This window comes from Hippopotamus amphibius, chromosome 5 (assembly GCF_030028045.1).
Source record: "Hippopotamus amphibius kiboko isolate mHipAmp2 chromosome 5, mHipAmp2.hap2, whole genome shotgun sequence".
Lineage (NCBI taxonomy): Eukaryota > Metazoa > Chordata > Mammalia > Artiodactyla > Hippopotamidae > Hippopotamus > Hippopotamus amphibius.
This window is the reverse complement of record NC_080190.1, coordinates 143,058,334-143,078,367: the sequence shown is the minus strand read 5'-3', so window position 1 is coordinate 143,078,367 and position 20,034 is coordinate 143,058,334. Positions and strand designations below refer to the sequence as shown.

At 35.9% G+C, this 20,034-nt stretch overlaps 1 protein-coding gene across 4 annotated transcripts in view; it reads right to left on the bottom strand.

The window, feature by feature from the left end:
- The window catches only part of OXR1 (oxidation resistance 1), a 441,773-nt gene that overhangs the window by 366,680 nt on the left and 55,059 nt on the right, over positions 1-20,034 (bottom strand). The gene's annotated exons all lie outside the window — the stretch shown is intronic.

The following is a 20,034-nucleotide window of genomic DNA, read 5'->3' as shown; positions in this document are numbered from 1 at the left end:
AGAGATTTGGGAAGGATTTCTAAAGAAAATATGCCCTACACTACTACCATCAGGTTCGGCTGCAGGGTTCAAAAAAAAAAAAATTAAAGTGGCTTAGAAAAGGCAGAATTTCTATCTCTTTCATAGAAACGAATCTTGAGTCTTAAAAAGTGCAAGGTGGATAAGGCCACTCTGTGGACACCAGAGATGTAGGCTCCTTTTTTGCTGTTTCATCAGTCTCAACACATGGTTCCCCATCATGCTTCAAGAGGCTGCTGAGTCCAGGGAGTGTATCTGAGTCCAGCCAGCAGAAAAAAGAAGAGGGAAAGAAGGATGCATCCTAAAATTCACACATAAAATTTCCACTTTCATTTCATTCTCTGGAGTGTAGTCACATGACCACTCCTATGCTAAGGGAGACTGGAAAATGCAGCCATTTATTCTAGGCAGCCATCTGTCCAACCACAAACCAAGGTGTCTATTAGAAAGGAAGAGACGGGGGAAAGTGGGTCTTGAGAGAAGACTAGCACTGTCTGCCATCATGTTTGAGACTCTGGTACCTTTACCCCCAACATTTTATGATGTTGCACCTACTGCAAAGTGACAGACATGGGACAGAGGGGAAGTGTCTGTTGATCCATTGTTCATTGGTAGTTTTACATATTTGATATATAATTGTAAATATCAAACTTATTCAGTTTTCTTAAATATTCATAGAATCAACAAAATGTTTTTTGTGCCCTATTTACCAGCTCCTAACTAAGAACTAAGGACACAAAGATTAATAAAATACAGTTTTTGCTTACAAAGAATTCACTGCCTAACACAGATGCCATCATGTAAAAAATAAAACAAAATAAAGTGCACGCTGAAAACTGTTGTGTATGTTCAAAGGCATACAAGGAGCTATAGGGGAACAGAGAAAGTACAATAATTCTAATGGATTCTAATTGTAAGAGACCCTGACTGCTAATGGAATAAGCAGCTGGAAAGTCCATATCTTAAATCATCTTACATTCCAAGAAGCTTTCAAGTCCATCCTGTCCTTGGTTAACTGTTAAAACATATAGACTTACATCTATTAAGGATATGGGAACCCCAAATTCTGCTCCCCAAACTGGCAACTGCAAACGCTCACAATCTGTATTACCTGATTCTCATCAAGGGTTTGGTTACTGTCCCTCTCCCCACAAAAGCATGTAATACTGTCTGACACAATTCATCCTTTTAGATATTCCTAATTCTATCTTTAGAGAAATGTATATCTGGATGTTATTATTTTAATACCTAACTAAATTACTTTTACTGAATTATACTTTGGGGTTTTGCCAAGAGTTTGCACTGAGAGACATCATTAAAGAAAATGATAAGTAAACAAGCAAAAACCAGGCCTGTGATATCAGCTATTAGGTTTAGTGAAATATTAGCCAACACAAAAATATTGCCCTTAAAAGCACTCAATGAAAAAATGTGTCAGGTCTCAACACCAGGAAAACTGTTGTCTTAAATTTCTGGTTTGCTTCAATCTGGTTTGCTTGAACCCTATTCAACAACAGGGGGGCATTACTGCAACTTATGCTTATTTCCCTGCTTTAACTTACAGGAAGCTCTGAAACAAATTTATGATATTTCTTTAAGAACTATATAAGGCCTTGAGGTCTGCTTTTTTTATACTACTCCATTTTTCCATTTCTACCAACTTTAATTTTTAATCCGTTTTTGATAAACACACACATATACACACTATATTTATGTAAATACATATAAAACCATTCCCAAGTCTAAGAGTGAGAAGGGCATAACAAAGACCGCAATTCCAGATATGCTTGCTTCTGAAAAATAAAAAAAGAACATGCAGGGACTTCCCTGGTGGCGTAGTGGTTAAGAATCCACCTGCCAATGCAGGGGACACGGGTTCGAGCCCTGGTCCGGGAAGATCCCACATGCCGCGGAGCAACTAAGCCCGTGCGCCACAACTACTGAGCCTGTGTGCCTGAGCTTGTGCTCCACAACAAGAGAAGCCACTGCAATGAGAAGCCCTCACAGCACAACAAAGAGTGGTCTCTGCTCACCGCAACTAGAGAAAGCCCCAAGCACAGCAACGAAGATCCAATGCAGCTAAAAATAAATATATATAAATAAATAAATGTATTTATTAAAAAAAGGAAATAACAAGCAAAGAAATTTGATCCAGGATCTTAGATCAAGCCATATGAAACTGTTGTTTTTGAAGGTCAAAAATGGTCAGATACTGTCAGTGTACATGGTACAACTTAATATAACTGAAGAGTCAACCAAGACAGCCTCTTATCATTCCCTTCAGCCTGACTAACATTAGACAGGCTTCTTCTTGACTGTGAGCCGCTGACATCCCCTTTCTTAGAGCACTTACCTTAGAAAAATTGCCATTGTAAATTCATTCTCTGCCCTTTTGAAATATAAACCTTCTTCCAGCCTCTGGCCAGTTTTACAACCCAGGAATGTCCTTCTCAAGGACCTAAGAGCCATCCCTTTGAAACGTAACTGTAAAAGGAGATAGTGCTCTATTGCCTACTCTTTGTGGGAAGACAGGAGCCTAATTTCCACAAGCACCAATCAGCAAAGACAGATGCCTAATCACATTGACCAACTTCCCCCTAACATTCTCCAGTACTTTCCTACTAGCTCACGCCAGCGCTTAAAAACCTTCCTGCCTTTTGTTTCAGCAGAGTTGAGTTCACTCTCTCTCCCCTATTGCAATAGTCTTAAGTCATCCTTACCAGTTGAACTCTGGTTCAATTTTTCTTTGAGAGAGTCTTGTTTTTTATCCTTAAAGTTCAGAAAAATTTCTTAAGGTGCTAGCATTGTTGTTAAAAAGTGCTATCTTTTCTTAATGTACTTTATGTGCAATCACTATCAACTTGGATTTTGATAGGCTTATATTAAATGTGGATTTAATTGAAGAATTAAAAAAATTGAAGAACTGCATTTTTTTCTGATTTTAAATCTAGATGTTTATAAAAATAAAATATCTGAATACAAAAAAATTCACAGTGACCATTCATAATTACAATAATCACTCCGACATTCATTCTGGTATTAGGTCATCTTTTATTTTTATTTGCATCTTATAACTATCTGATCTACTTCTTCAAGGATATGCACCTTGAGGCACTCAGTAAAGTTTACTGAGCTGAAAAACACACAAAAAAACCCTGCTATGTTTACGTTTTTATGATGCAGAGTTTTTCAAAGGTCTTGGTAGTGGGCTTGTTATTCTTTTAAATGACATTTAAATGATTCATTGCTTAGCAATGCAACCTTTCCAGAGAAAACATCTTTATGATCTTCAGGCAAGTTTAAATTTTCTGTTTAGTTTATTGTGATGATTCACAATCTTTATACTAATCCCAATATCAGTCTCTACACTGAAGTATGAATTTATAGCTTTCAGCCAAAATTCTACCATTACTAAGAGCTACATTCTGCCTCTTTGTCACAAGGGAAAAAGAGTATGTCTTCACGGTTACAGAAATGTTTCAAAATGTATGGAATGATTTGACTTTCCCTGAATGCCCAGCTAGGATTGTAAGTTATAAGCAGAGGCACAACTGTTCTCTTTAGGTTACTCTTTTAGCACAATGTTAAGGAAAATGGTATATGAATATAATACAAGACCCCTCACTTGACATATTCATTAAAAATGTGAATAACACTTGAACAAAACAGTGGATTATTGAGATTATACTTTATTAAAATAATTCTTTTAATAATTTTATTCATGAAAAAGATTCTAGGCTTCGAATCCAGCTGAAAGGAATACTATAGTCTCAAATGTTCATTTAGTTGAAATTACTTTGCCATTTAGTTATATAACATTAAAGAATTTCTGTAAAGTGATTTGACGTGAGCAAAAGAAGTGTTTTCATAACCTAATCCATAAATACACAGATACTTTTGTATCTTTAAGGTGTTAAAATTCCATGAATATCAGTTTAAGCAAACTACCATATAATAAAAGTATATTTTTATATATCCCATACTTAAGACAGTAAACCTATAAAAAATACTTGGAATGGGAAAGGAAAATGATTAAGGGTTTTGACGATAAACTATTGAGTGTACATAAGTGAATCACATTGCTTTGCCTAGGGAAAAGAGCTTGGAGCTCAAAGGTGATAATAAACATTATAGGATAATTTCAAACTGGGTGAGACAGCTGGATTTTGTTTAAATGATGTATTGTACAGGCAATAAGGTACAATATACTCTGATTCCACTAAAGACATTATAATAAATAATGGGCATAAAGGGAAGAATAAAATGCATTAAGTATAGAAAGAGTATTTTTATGCCAAAGATTCAAAATAAATGTTAGCAAAGTGAATTATTAAGAAGATATTAGAATATTTCGAGTTTTACTAGGGTGGCTTCCTTTTTATTTTCACATCAAATCAAAGGCCTTTCCCTTGCTTTCTGGTTAACCCATAAACTAACGTTGATATTTCCAAACGTATAGATTCCTACTTGTGGAGCTTCTTTGCTTACAATGTTCATTCCTAAGCCCTGACTATACTACAAAGTTTTGATTCTTCTCTGTGGCCTGATGTTTTCCTTCCCCTCTAATTGTATGTATCCAAATTCTTCAAGGATCAACACAAGGCCCACAGATCCTACGAACTCTTGTCTCATAGTTTCAGGTATCTCTGATCTCCCCTCTCCCCTCTTTCTGAACTAACTTACATCCAATTTAGCAATTTAAATATACTGAGCATTAAAATGTATACATAACTTTTCATGTATATATTATTTTTATTTGCTTAAATAAACTATAAGTTTGCAAAGGTCAGGAATTGTCTTCTATGTCTAAAAGTATCAAGTATTCTCCAGGTGTTAATAAACTAGTGGACAAAATGCAATACCTTAGCAGCAATATGATTTGAATGGCTGAAAAATAACGGTTCAAACATTAACTTTTTTTTTTCTTATTTTATTCTCTTACTTGTATTATTAATTTCAGGACCTCCAGGACTTTGGGAGAATAGAGTCAGTATTCATCCTTAAAGAGATATTCTATGGATTTTTATCTATATGAATTTCTCTCTCTCTGCCCCCCATCTACTATAGGCAGCCTATATACACACTTTTTCCCTGTACCTTGCTTTTTCACATATGTACATAATTATATGTCTACATACAATATTTCCTTATTAATTCACATATAGAGATGCCTCATTGCCTTTAAGGATTATAAAGCATTTCATTGAATGGATTTACTCTAATTTATTAGCCTGTCTTCTACTGAAGGAGCTTCAGTTTGCCTCTGACATTCTGCAATTACACACAACACTGCAGTGCATATCTGTAACTATATATTTATATCTATATCTATCCATGTATCTATTATAATGCAGATGCATGGTTGTGGATAAATATCTGGAAGTAAGGTTTCTGGGTCAAATCTATGCATATTTTTACTTCTGAAAGATACAGGCAAATTGCCTTTCATAGAAGTTGTACCAATTTGCACTCCTACAGGTAGTGTATAAGTCTAATCTTTCTGACATTACTGCTTCTTAGAGTACCAATAAACCTGGTATATTTTAGAAATACACTTCTTGAAGCATACTCATTGTTCAAAAAAGAAATACTGTTCCACACAACCAATTAATCCCTAAGCGTGGTTGATTCTACTTTTGAGATACCTTTGGAACATGTGCACTCTTCTCCATTCATACTACCTCTGTCCACTGTCTTCTGATGCCTGAATAATAACAATGACCTCATAACTAGGTCCCTTTTCTAGTTTACCTTTCACCCAAAACACTCTCCCACAGCACACTATGGGCTGAGTGGTCTTCATGGAATGCACTCATTTTCTATATACGAGCAGTAGAGAATACAGAGTCAGGGACAACAAAGATGCCAGACAAATCTGGCTGTGATTTCCAGCTATGCTTCTTGTAACTTATGATCTCAGGAAAATTAAGTACATTCTCTTGGTTTTCTTTATTTTTAAAACAGGAGTGTTAATTGTCTTTTTCTCCTAAGATTCTGGTGAGAATTAAAATAACAATGCATAAAAGGACTTAATATCGTCTAGCACAGAGTAAGAGGTGAAAAAGTGATAATGGCAGTGATGATGATGATGATGATGGGGAAGAAGAAGGAGAAAGAGAGGGAGACACTGATGATAACAGACATCTGTCCCAATTCCCTTTAATTGCTCTACTTTGCCCTCATAGTAAAGCCCCAATTCCTTGATATTGTTCACAAGACTCTGAAGTGATCTGATACCACAGATAGTGTTTCTTACAAACTTTCCCAATCCTCATTAGGTATAGCCTCCTGTGTTCCCTCATAATACCTTGTTCTTAACCCACGATAACTTTTAGAAACTGATTTAATTCCTTGATGCGGGTCTATATTTCCTTCTAGACTGTAAATTCCTTGAGAACAAACACCAAGTATCAACATAACCCAGTAAACTCAAGGCCTACCACAGTGCCTGAGACAGAGAAGATATATAATAAATGTCTGCTGAAAAAAAAAAAAAAGAATAAATGTCTGAAATAATGAAATCTAAACTTCTACAGAATGCGGAACTAAAAGCAGTGTCTCTTTTCCTTTTAAACTATGAAAATATTATTTCTTGAATTTTGGTCATATTTATAGGTTCCAGACTTCTAAAATACTATTACTTTTTAAACTGATTTTTTATATTTCTTTGAAACTTGTGTGTTAATCATGAAATATTAATTATGGAAACTCTGAGTGGAGGTCATTCTGTTTTTCAAATCTATTTTGCTCCTCAATTTTATCCAGACCATGGTTTAGTAGTAAACTGTGTAAACTAAGATCTTTCTGTTTAGGTACACAAAATGGGGTCAAAGGATTCTGATAGTCTAGCTACTTTTGCAACCATCACACAAAATATCTAATAGGAGACAGATGTGTCTCTCCAGAACAACTGTGTGATTAAGGTCAGCATGGCTGTAGACCCAAATGGTATAATTACCTTCCAAATTTTTTTTTTTTTAATGCCTGATTGATACCTAGCACGAAAATACAGTCTTTGCCAAGGGTTGAAAAATCCTACACATTAAAACTTCAGATCAGCACAGATGGTAACCTTGGAGACAAGCTAATGCAAAGCTTTATGCGTGCTTTCACTGCAGTGCAGCTGTCATTTTACTCGTATTAAAGCCATTTTTCATGGGAGGTATTAGTATTCAATTGAGCATGTCAGTAAGTGGTCTAAAAGCATTTATCAGAGAGACTTGACTATATTTATGATTATCATAAGGACCCACTTCCAAAATATACCCTATGTTCAAATTATAGGAAGCACTTATAGTCAGAAAAATTAAGGGTTATGGATCTTAATTTTTAAATAAATTAACACACTAAACAAAAATCACCGTAAAGCAGTTTGAGATTATTTTCTTCAGAATGACTGTACCAGATATTGTTAGAATTTTCTGAAGAAAATTCATTTTATTCTTATATGAACTACAAAGATACCTTTTCCACCTGTGCTTTTGTGCTCTGATCTCATCTTCTCTCGAATCATAATGAAGTCATAAGCTTCTCTGTTGCCTACATCTTCCAACTCCGTCTCTTCCTGGTTCTTCTCTGTGTCCCTGATTCTTTCCATCTTTCCTTGTCCTTTATGTCAAAATTCTTCAAAGCTTTGTCTAATGTGACTTTCCCAGTACATAATTCACAAGGTTCTACCTATGGATCTGATCTTTTTTCCTCACTTTCAGAATTATTTCTTCTGGTTATTTATTAAACAGTTGCCAAATCTTGTTTTGTTGTTGTTGTTTTACCACTTAACAATATCTCAAATCATCTACTTTTTATTCCTACTACCCCACCCAAGTTCAAGCTCTTATTATCTTTTGTCTTAACCATTTTTTATCAGATATTTTAAAGCATTTAAAAACACATAAACAAATAAAGCATATTTAAAATCTTAACATAGACCAGGATTCTAATTGAAAAACAGATTTAAAGAAAAAAAAGGTTCTTCGGACAGTTTAGTGTTTGATGAGGAACATGTCATTTTTTGGAAAATACTTGACGCCTCTCCCCTGAGCGCTAGTCTTCTCTGGTACATAATTTTCAAATCCCTGGGTTGGCTTTGAACTTGTCGCTGACACTCAGTCCATATTAGAAATTAACTTCATTAAGGCAAAGCACTTATATACACAAATTCCTTATTTAGGAAACCTCAGTGACTCCCTACCACCTAAATACTACCCTTGAGATTTTTCCCATATTGTCTTTCCTCTATTTTCTGGCTTGTCTTCACTCATGTTAGATTACCATTGCTCAGTGAATCTGTTTTCACCCTCTGCTGTAGGCCTAGCACAGCACTCTGTACATTGGAACTAGTCAAAAATATCAAATTGAATCCTCAGTTGAAAACCCCAAAATGTCAGGCATACATTATTGTATACAAGGGTAGCACTAAATAAATAAGCCTTTTAAAAAGTATGATACATCGAAACTACCTAAGGTTTTTAGAATTTACAATACATTTTGATGAGTCACTAAAGGTTCAATCTCGTGTGGACTGCCTAGTAGAAAGGACTGCCAAAACTCAGTTTAATTAAAAACAGAAAGAAATGAAGCAGCAGAATTTTTTTCTAAATAAATCTTTCAAGTGAAAAAATATCTTAGGCTCCCTTAACGAATCTTCCTGTAGTCTCAGAACATAAGCGCTTTAGTATTCAGAATGAACTTGGGAGAGCTGGGGAAAACCAGCCTGTGAACACAATGCAGTTTAGGAATGTAATATATAGTGGCTGATTTTCTCCCTGAAGACTCGCCAACCATGGCTTCAAGGCTCTTCATGGTTCAGCTCAGGTCACCCTGTTGATCCTCATCCCAAGCTACTGCAACCTGCCTGCCCTCTGTGGCCTGGCAACACCGTGCCTGGTTCTTTTCTGAGTAAACTGAACACTTTCGTGCCTTTATGTTTCAGAACTAACAGACTGGTCATTATGTTCCCACTTCTGGGAATGTCTCTCCCCTTCTGGTCCTGAAGATCTATCTGTCCTACAAAGTGCAGCTCAAATATCAATACCTTGTTATTTAAAACTGAGTAGAATGATGTCCCCTTCGTATTTGTACCCTTCTCATGATATACACATTTCTATTGCAATATTTATCACATTTCACTAATGTGATGGTTTACCTGTCTGTTGAAGGTGAGCACTGCATGTTAATAATATGATATTATTTAACTACCTAAGAAATAGTTAAGAAACATGGACTTTGAAGTTTCTAGACATGGGCATAGGGAGCACCCTGTGTGACAACAAATGGACAGACAACCAGAGAGGAGATATAGTAATACTTATTTAAAATATAATTATTTATAGATACTTTAGAAAAACTACCAAAGCCAAAGAAATCCAACAGTTATTCACCTGAGTCCTACTATTTTCTTAACAGAAATAATTATATCTTACTTTTTTGCTTCATTCCTGTAATACTTAGCATGGTTTAGTATCTAGAAGGAACAGTCAATAAATATCTTGTTAAACTGATCTTAGTTGAATCACTTTATTATTATGGTCATGCAAATTACTGACTTTTCTTTCTGATTTTTCATTTGTCTTTCCTTTTGTTTGACAGTGAAGTCATCTGCATATCAGAGGCTCAAATAATAGATATAAGGAAAAACAGCCTACTTCCAAGAGAATAAATCTTAAATGTTAAGAGCATCTCTGTTGATAACCACTAGTCAGCCCCTACATGTAGGCAATACCGATTTCTTAAGGAATACAGCATCTTAGAGTGGGGCATTTTTCTCAGATACAGATTACAACAAAAATATTTGCAAGTCATTCTTCGCTAAGGCAAATGTTTTCTTCTTTTGAACATTATTTGAAAATACCCAACATCATCAAAAATCAATTCATTTCTTTAAACAAGTCCTTTCAGTGAGCCTGGAGAAGAACTGACTTTTCTCTAATAGCCTTCGACTTTCATTTTGCTGAGATGGACATACTTAATTAAAACTGAAAACTGAGGAACTTCCACCTTTTGGAGCTAAATGGAAAGTGTCTCTAAACATCAGAGAGTATCACAGAAGGTTCAATGAAGTGCACAGTCACCTTTGCCGAGGGATGATGTTGCCCCTGGCGAAACGAATTAGCAACGGAAAAATAGTTCAGATACCCTTCTGAGATGGAAAAAAAAAGCATTTTCTTAGCTTATCATTCAAATTTTTTCTTCACAGCAGCACTTACTCAACAACTTCTTCATCAACTCTTTACTTCATTAAATAAAAATTAACTCGTCTCAACCCCAATTCTTTATGTTCCTCTTAGAATTCACACCCTAAAGAAATGAACTGCCAGAAATTATGACTCCTTGAATAATGACTGAATGCCTCCTTTGGCAGCCAAAGTTTTATGACTTGAGAACCATATATAATAGGCAATTTACTCTTCAACATTTCCTTAAGGACCCTGGGGTGTTCAGAGTCATACAAATACATAAGGTTTTTGGTGGTTGGTTGAATTGTTTGTTTTTTAACATCACTTTAAATTCTCACTTAAAAGTTGTGTCAGCTTATCTTTGGATATTTAATGCTCTGGATCTTTTTTCTTATCCTCTTTAAATGCCAAACTTTATCAAGAAAATTAGTATTTATGAAGATTTGTTAGCTCCTACTGTCAACTGTTTTCTGTAGTTCATTGGGAAAAACTGCTGCAACCTCATTACCAAGAAGCTGCTTCCTCTGTGATCTTCAAATGATGCTGTCTTGCATAGTTTTTAAATCGTTTGTACCATTTTAGGCTTGAATTTGAAACCTGACTTCTTTACCAAATGATCAGTCTCTTTCATCTTCTTCTTCAGATCTTCAAAGGTGTGTAGTACCTTCAGTAGCATCTACCTGGTTTCAAAGATTATGATGATCTATGCACTGCATGAGACATATTTCTAGCTTTTCAAACATAGCACATTATGCTTGAGTGACACAGGGAAGCTTTCCAAAGCCAATAATCATAATTTAGCATTGTGACAGATGTTTTCACAAGTAGAAAAAAGCCTATGCATTATAGATGGAGACATACACATGACCAGGCTTATTTCTTTTGTGTGTTCACCCCTCTCAATATACTTCCAATGTTCCTTCTAATGAATGGGGCTTCCTAGATCTTTTGTGCTCACCAACTTTCTTCAAAGGTTTTCCCCTTTCCTTAGAAGACCCTGAAATGATCCTATAAAGAGAACAGCTAAGCTATGATGGAAGAATACATTCTCTGACATGGACTCACCTACAACTTAAACATTGCCATTTTTGCACTATATAAACTTGTTACTTGAGTTTCTATTTGGAAGTAAATTTTTGGTGAAAATTTCTGTGCAATGTTATAGCAAATATTTGGATAGCAAGAGCCCACATAGTGAGGGCTGTTTTGCAGGAATATACATGTTTAATAGTTTCTAATTTAAAATCTTAGAGTAAGAAACACTCATTCCTCCCAGCTCTAGCCGGAATTAATTGCTGCCAGTTAAGAGCCCCTATTATCGCCTGTAAATGTTTAAAAATCAGAGGAGGAGCATCACTAAATTTTTGCCACATAAATAACTCCACTACAAGGGGGTGGTTTCAGCCACAACGTGACATTATTGAAAGCAAAGCTGGTGAAGGACGCTGACCGTCAGCTCGGGAGCCGTGCAGGTGTGGGCTGGCAAATCACCTGGGTACAGGGTACAAGGTGTGTAGAAAGAGCGAGCGGAGGGGGGAGAGCTAACATAATATGCAGAAAATGGAAAAAGAAGCACTGAAGAAAATTCTTGAAGAGAAGAGATCAGGTCAGTAACAGATGGAAGGATGAAGCCAGTACAGAAAAAAAGAAAACTTCATCTGCAGCTTGATGAGAGGAGGTGAGGTTGGCTATAGAGACAGGGGCATTTCTAGGTATAGGGATGGGAAATTGTGGTACTTCAGACTAAGAGAGTTCAGAGTGTCTAATTCCTCTGAAAAGTAGGAAGCTAACAATCGGGCGGCATTGGGCAGTCAAGACAGAAGCGCTCATGTGGAGAATGGGAGCAGATGGTGATCAGGGGCAAGTACTAAATAAATATATGTGTATGTGTGCGTGCATGTATTTGATGTTCTTACCTATCTTCCCCCACTACACTGGAGTTCCTCTATAGAAATAAAAGCAACTGATTTATCTTTGCTTCCTTGACGTAGATCCTAGCTCTTTTAGTTGTCTTTTAACATTATTATTTGTTGATAGGGATGAGTAGACTGGATGATCAAATAAGCACGGAGAAAATATGTAGGTAGTTCTAAAAGGATGTACTATTTTAAATATTCTTTATTTCTCAATATCATCCAAACCCCATTAACCTGAATTTAAATATCATATTTATGGTATTAGTTGTTGTTGTAGACAAGAGAACATTTATTTGAGGAAAAGTCACTTTAGTCCCAAGATAATAATTTTAAGTAAAGGTGCTGGTTATAAAAGAGATTATATACACACAGATGACATAAAAAATACTGGAATCCCTCTGCTTTTTTACAGGATATATAGAATAAAACTTTTAGTATAACAATTGAAATAGTTTCAATGCTCGAATCAAACTGTCTAAGCTAATCACTTAATATCTTTATTCACAGTTTATGTTTGGTTAATTCTTCAGTATGGATACTGCAAGTTTATCTAATGTATCTTCGGATTACAGTCAGATTTGCTATAAATGTTTTGCAAATATCAGTAAAGGCTGAATAAAACAGAAGCTTTAAGAGAACAACTTTGAGATTTCTAAGATTGTAGTAGGCAATATACATTTATAGCAGCTTAAGTCATTGCTTCCTGCTGTGTTTCTTGGTGTTTTTATGTTCTTTATCAATTCATCCATTCATTGATTCTTTGGCCCATATTTAAACGATTGTCACATGAGAGGTATTGTTCTATTGTTAGGAACACGGCAAAAAAATAAGAAAAAAGCTGCTGTCCTCGTGTGCTTTATATCATAGTGTAGGAAAAAAGCTACAACAACAAAATAATAAAGGGAGTGACTTTCCTGGTGGTGCAGTGGTTAAGAATCCACCTGCCAATGCAGGGAACATGGGTTCGAGCCCTGGTCCAGGAAGATCCCACATGCCATGGAGCAACTAAGCCCGTGCGCCACAACTACTGAGCCTGCACTCTAGAGCCTGCGAGCCACAACTATTGGGCCCACGTGCCACAACTACTGAAGCCTGTGTGCCTAGAGCCGGTGCTCCTCAACAAGAGAAGCCACCGCAACGAGAAGTCTGCACACCACAACTAAGAGTAGCGCCCGCTCGCCACAACTAGAGAAGCCCATGCACAGCAACAAAGACCCAACACAGCCTATTTATTTACTTATTTATAATAATAATAATAATAAAGGGATACATATATATATAATATCAAGAAATAATAAATGCTATGAAGAAAGCAAAGCAAGGCAAGAGGCCAGTGGGTGATGGGGCTACTATTTTAGATGTGGTGGTCAGGGAAGATCAATCTAAGGAGGTGATATTTGGACAAAGAAATATAAAAGGAATAATTAAATCTCCTTTCTAAAACACTTATAGATTTTTACAAATTTTTTAAAGCTCTTTATTGGAATATAATTGCTTTACACTCTTGTACCAGCTTTTGAGGTACACCAAAGTGAATCAGCTGTATTTATACACACATCCCCATATCCCCTCCCTCCTGAGACTGCCCGTCCCCATCCCTCTAAGGCACCACCCATCATCGAGCTGATCTCCTTTTGTTATACAGCAACTTCCCACTAGCTATCTATTTGACAGTTGGCAGTGTAAATATGTCTATGCTACTCTCTCACTTCGTCCCAGCTTCCCCTTTGCCCCCCGCCCCCGCAACCTACCTTAGGTTTCTTAAATGGAATAAAACAAAGAAAATTTATTGGTGACTTGGGTGGCAGATCATTATTATGGTCCATTTAAATCCGCAGCTTTTCTTTCCTTTCCCCCAGTGACAGCTGCTCCAATCACAACCTATCTGTTGACTGCTGCTAATGCTATGGTATGAAAAATCAGAGCTATGGCGAAAAGGACTCAGTGAAAACAGTTAAAACATTCTGACTGACAGTTTTAAGGCTTGCCTACAGAAGAGGTTTTGGTTTCAGAGGTTAGGCTTCCAAAAATTCTTTCATTAGCTCTGAAAATTGTGTTTTTTAAACACAAAACTCTGGGAGAAGGAACATATAAAAATAAAAGGTGATTTACATATGAGACCACAAAAGCTAATATTTATTAAGTGCTTACTCTATTTCAGACTTTGTTCTAAGCACTTTATCTCAATTCCTCCTTCAAAAGCTAAGCACACTCTCTCGGGTTTTTTGTCTGTAAAATGGGGAGAAAAGTAGCACCTTCTTCAGGGTTTTATTGACGAATTTGTGATTCATCACATATTACATTTAGCAGAGAAAGAATTATATTTTTTTATCAGAAGGAAGACAGAATAATAGGTAAAGACTCTGAGACAGAAATGAACTTGTTGTGTTCAAGGTACAGCAAAAGCCCAGTATGACTCATTCAATAAGTATATCTAAATAGCAGTATGTGCTATTTGCCAGAATATTGTTAGTTATCTGTTGTATCTGTTTTATCCTTTGTTAAATTTGTCAATGCCTATAGCTGAACACATGCAATGAGGGGGAAGTCCCAAATAGTAAGATCTCAAATAAATTTCCCAATGTGGAAACAGAAAATGTAACTCTGTTCTTACAGAGAAACATGAAATCCAAAATATAAATCTCCTTTAAGAAGAGAAACAGCTTTAAATATTGACAGAAAACTGAAAAAGAAATCATGTTTATTTAGGTGCTGTGTGTAAATTCCTTCTTTTGAGGATGAGGATAACTTGAGGACAGAGAGTACTGACAACCCTAATTGCTAAGAAGTCAGATCAAGACCAGAGAGGAAGTTAAAAGAGAGAGAGAAAGAGAGCAAGAGAGAGAGAGAGAGAAGCAGTATGATAAACAGTCAATCTTTGAGGAGATTTCAAGAAGAATAAAATAGGTTGTAGAGAATTACAAGTTATAAAGCATGGATGGTTCAGGATATATTGACAGTTCATGAATTAGACTTGTAAATCATTTCAGACATAACAACTCACAGTGAAAACTCTGGGATTTCCCACTGAAGAGATCAGGACTTGTTCCCCTAAATCTATAAAAACCCAAATTAGTTTTAGGTTTTGAGATAGCTATGACAACTTTATGTCTTCCTTTTGTACATTTTAAATATTGAAATACAAATGCTTCTGATAGTACTTAATGCCAAACATGATACAGAGTTCTGCCCATTCTTCAACATTAGATAACAGTGATTAACTAAATCCCAACTGAGACTTTATACTTCCACCTGCTTTCTTGGATGAATATTTTATTTTGTCCCTTACAACTTGATGGAAAAGGTATGATTTCAGGAACATTTATGTTTGTTGAGGATTTTTGTGTCTATGTTCATAGACGCAAAAAGTGATATTGGCCTGTAATGGAATATTACTCAGCCATAAAAAGGAAAGAAATTTGGTCATTTGTAGAGATGTGGATGGACCTAGAGACTGTCATACAGAGTGAAGTCAGTCAGAAAGACAAAAACAAATATTGTACATTAACGCATATATGTGATTTGAAAAAACTGGTATAGACAATCTCATTTACAAAGCAGAAATAGAGACAGGGAGGTAAAGAACAAACATATGGATACCAAGGGGGAAAGGGGTGGGTGGGATGAATTGGGAGATTGGGACTGACATATATACACTATTGATACTATCTATAACATAGGTAACTAATGAGAACCTACTGTATAGTGCAAGGAACTCTACTCAGTGCTCTGTGGTGACCTAAATAGGAAGGAAATCCCCAAAGGAGGGGTTATATGTATAAATATAGTTGATTCACTTTGCTGTACAGTAGAAACTAACACAACGCTGTAAAGCATCTATACTCCAATAAAAATTCTTTAAAAAAGAACATTTATGTTTGAAACTTTGAGACATTTAGGACCTGGCATAACAAATTTTGATAGCATGTAAACAATTTTTAAAGCCAGATCAATAAGCATTTGAGAGCTTGTTCCATAGTGAGAGTTTCCTGTGTGCACAACATTACAAAGCTCAGAGACTCCAGGTCTACCCAGGGTGATATCAGTAACTGTGTGATCCTAGTTCTTTAAGGAACGGCAATCTCAGTCTCTACCTGTAAAACAAGGAAGTTGAACTACATCACCTGCCTGAAATATTTCATAAAATGTCAAGCACTATTCCAATAACCTTTATTATTTATTACCATTGTTACCTAAGTTAACAAGTTTTAAGATTCTAGAATTGTGTTACAATAATCTTTGGAAAAATTAATAAATTTTGAATCCCCAAACATGAAATTGTATTCCATATAATATTAACACTAAATGTATTTTGTTGTATTCTAGTTATTAGGTATATAACAATATGTTCATCAGATATTTAATTATTTAGAATGCCTTAGTACAAGCCATGCTTTAATAATAACTTGGTTTACTCTGTATCTCTTTCTGTCTTTCTCTGTTCCCTCTCTTTCCACACACACAAATATATTCCTTCCCTATTTTTAGAAAAATTAGTAAATGAAGTATTTAATATTTTACTAGGTATGCCCTATGTTTCAGTAACAGTCTATATTTAGAAAATTCTCTGATTTTTTATTATAAACTAATTTCCACAAATGTTGGCAAATGTAGCTGAAATATACATTAAATAATTTAGAGAAAGAAATCTTAATTTTTCTTCATTTACTGACTTTTATTCCCTCTATATTTCTCAGTTTATGCTACTGTCACATTTTACATAAGCTCTTACTTTTGGTTTTCTTATTTTAGTCAGTAAGCCAATATCTAGATGTGCTGAACACATCTAGATTATAAAATTATTTTCTTATAATAATAACTTCTTCCAAACTGTTTTTATTCATTAAATATGCCATATGATGGAGATACTTTGGGCTTAAAAAGTCACAACTAAAATCTCATCAGGAAACAAGAATATTCATGAATTATCTTTGCATTTCTATGTTAATTATAAAACTAAATATTTCAAGTCATGCTTTATAACTCAGAGATATTTCCCAATTAGAAAACTGACTAAGCATAGCTGCTTGATGTTAGATGTAAACATATCTGTAAAATACAAATACAGCTTTATTTATGAAGGGTTTATAATATCCTATCATCATGTTATAGACATTTGCCTAACAATATTTGAATTAAGCTCTTTGCCTAAATGACTCTTGCTAGCACAAGCCATTGGTTTATGTCAACATTCCCAGGTCACTAAGGAGTCATTCTGGTCCAGTGTTTGCGATATGAAGTAATAGAAAGTTTTGTCAGCCTGCCACAGTGCCCCAAATTCTCCAATTTGTTTTCCATCTCCTAAGAACAGCTGTAGAAGAGCTCACCAAGAATAAAACACCTTCAAAAGAGAAAGCTGAAGTCAATGTAGTGGCCTTGCCAGTGTCCCTCCCCAAATCCAGTTAGTAAGGAGACTTTGGGGTGGGGGGTGGAAGAAACTGTGCTCTCAATCAGTTAAAGCTGGTGTACGCAATTGGATTCAATGCATCAGTTTGAATGTCGGCGCAAGTCTACATTTGAAATGTGAAAGGGAGGCAGCAATATATTAAAAAGGGATCAATGGGTTAGTTATGCCTGGGAAACCCAATCCTTTAATGACTAAAGCCAGGTCCCTTGCCCTCAAAGGACTGACTCACAGGCCATCATTCAGGGCAGCCTGAAGAAACACACCATCTCTGACTCTGCCACTCGAACTGCTGAATGCTCGCATCTCTACTGCTATTCTTCCAGAGAGCACACAATGAAAACTCAGTGTCCCTGGAGATCCATGAGATAGATGTCTTCTAATGCCTACTCCTCTGCGATACTGTCAATCTGCACTTTGCCCTACCTGCATAAACTGTGATCCTTTAATCTGCTTTTTGACTAGACTTCCTTGCCCCTCCCTTCTTCCCAATGGGTCTAAGGAAAATGAGACTGGTATTAAAGTTACCTTTTCTATTCATATGTTGTGAGTCTGCATGATCTGGGTAAAAACTCACTCTTTTGGAGAAAAATCAAAGGCTTTGAACCTAGTTCTAATTCTTGACCCAGAGAATTAGTGTTTAATCAGATTAGGAACTGAATAATCTAGGAATCATTTAACTCCAATTACTTGCTCTGATTTTACTTCAGTGAATAGGGTACTATAGTGACTGTAGCCAAGTGGGTGTGATGGGCTGAAAGAGGGAGAAGGGACGTCAAAGGTCCAAACTGCCATGCCCTCCCAAGGAAAAGAGTCGAAGCAAGATACAGGCTTTAATTCTGGATGGCAAAGAAGGCAGTCTGAGGACAACAGCAGGCATTCACTCAAAGATTTTTCAGCATTTACTGCAGACCACTGTTCAGTTTGGGATATCCAGAAATCAAAGAAAGACCTGATCTCAAGGAGCTCAAGGTGCAGGGGGGTGACAGAGATGAAAATGAACAGTTAAAATAACATACAACTGTATGCCTGGGGATGAGAAGAGGAAAGTGGAGGATATAAAGCCACGGATCAGGGCAAGGGAAGGCAGGTCTGGGTGAGCTTCCCAAAGAAGTCCATGTCAGTTTTAAAAAAATGCCAACTGACACACTTTGCATGAGGGAGGAAACATATGTCAAGGCTACAGAGAGACCATGGCATGTTGACATGGTTAAGAAGAGGAATGGCTAAGGCGTTAAAGGGGATGTGTGTTTGTGTGTGTACCTGGGTGTCTCTGTGTCTGTGCTTAGGGTAGGACATGAGATAAAACAGGAAAGGTAGGTATGATGTTTCAAAAAAGATGTTAGGCAACTTTTTTTAGATATAACACCTAAAACACAAGAATTCAAAACAAAAATAAATTGGAATTTTTCAAAATTAAAAAAATTTTGTATGTCAAAGGACACTATAAAGAAAGTCTGAAAAGACAATCCACAGATTGGGAGAAAATATTTGCAAAGTATATCTGTTAAGACTTCAGCATTTACAAAAGAAAACTAACCCAATTAAAATTTGGGCAATTAACACATTTAAATATTGGCTAGAGTGTTTAGAAATTGGAGCTTTCATATCTTGCTGATGAGAATGTAAAAGCGCAGAAAACAGTTTGACAGTTACTCAAAAATTTAAACACAGTGTTACTATATGACCCAGCAATTCCTCTCCTAGGTATTTATACAAGAGTATTGAAAGCATGTGTTCACACAAAAACTTACACATAAATGTTCATAGCACTGTTTGCATAATAGTCAAAAGTGGAAGCAAGTTAAATGTCCATCAACTGATAAGTGGGTAAACAAAATGTAGGATACCCGTACAACGGAACAGCAGAACACTATTCAGCCTTAAAAAGGAAGGAAGTACTGATACATGCTGCAACACATGTTGAAAACATTAGGCTGAGTCAAAGAATACAGACAGAAAAGGCCACATCTTGTACAATTCAATTTATAGGAAATGTCCAGAATAGGCAAATCCATAGAGACAGAAAGTAGATTATGGTTACCAGGGGCTGGGGGAGTAGAAAGTGACTGCCTATAGGTATGGAATTTGTTTTGGGAATGATCGAAATGTTCTGGAATTAGCGGTGATGGTTACACAGTTTTTTGAATATATAAAAAAAAAACAATGAATTGTTCTCTCTAAAAGGATGAATTTTATGGCATGCATATTTTATTTTGATTTAAAAAAAATTTAATGTGTTGCCAAAGGAAATGCAAACTCTACAGACATAACATAGTAGGCCTGAGTCCCAATTATAAGGTACAAGTCTCCAACACCCAATGTTACCTTTCTTAGCTTTTCCCAGGATCAGCCCTTGTACTATAAGTGCATTCAGTTTCCGACTAACAAGTTATGTAGGAATCAGTTAAGACTCTAATTCATTATGGTAAGTATTGTAATTTTTTTCTTTTTTATTAGGAGTGTGAGTGACATCTAGAAAACAAGATACACATTAATTCCAATACACTGCAGAATGGGA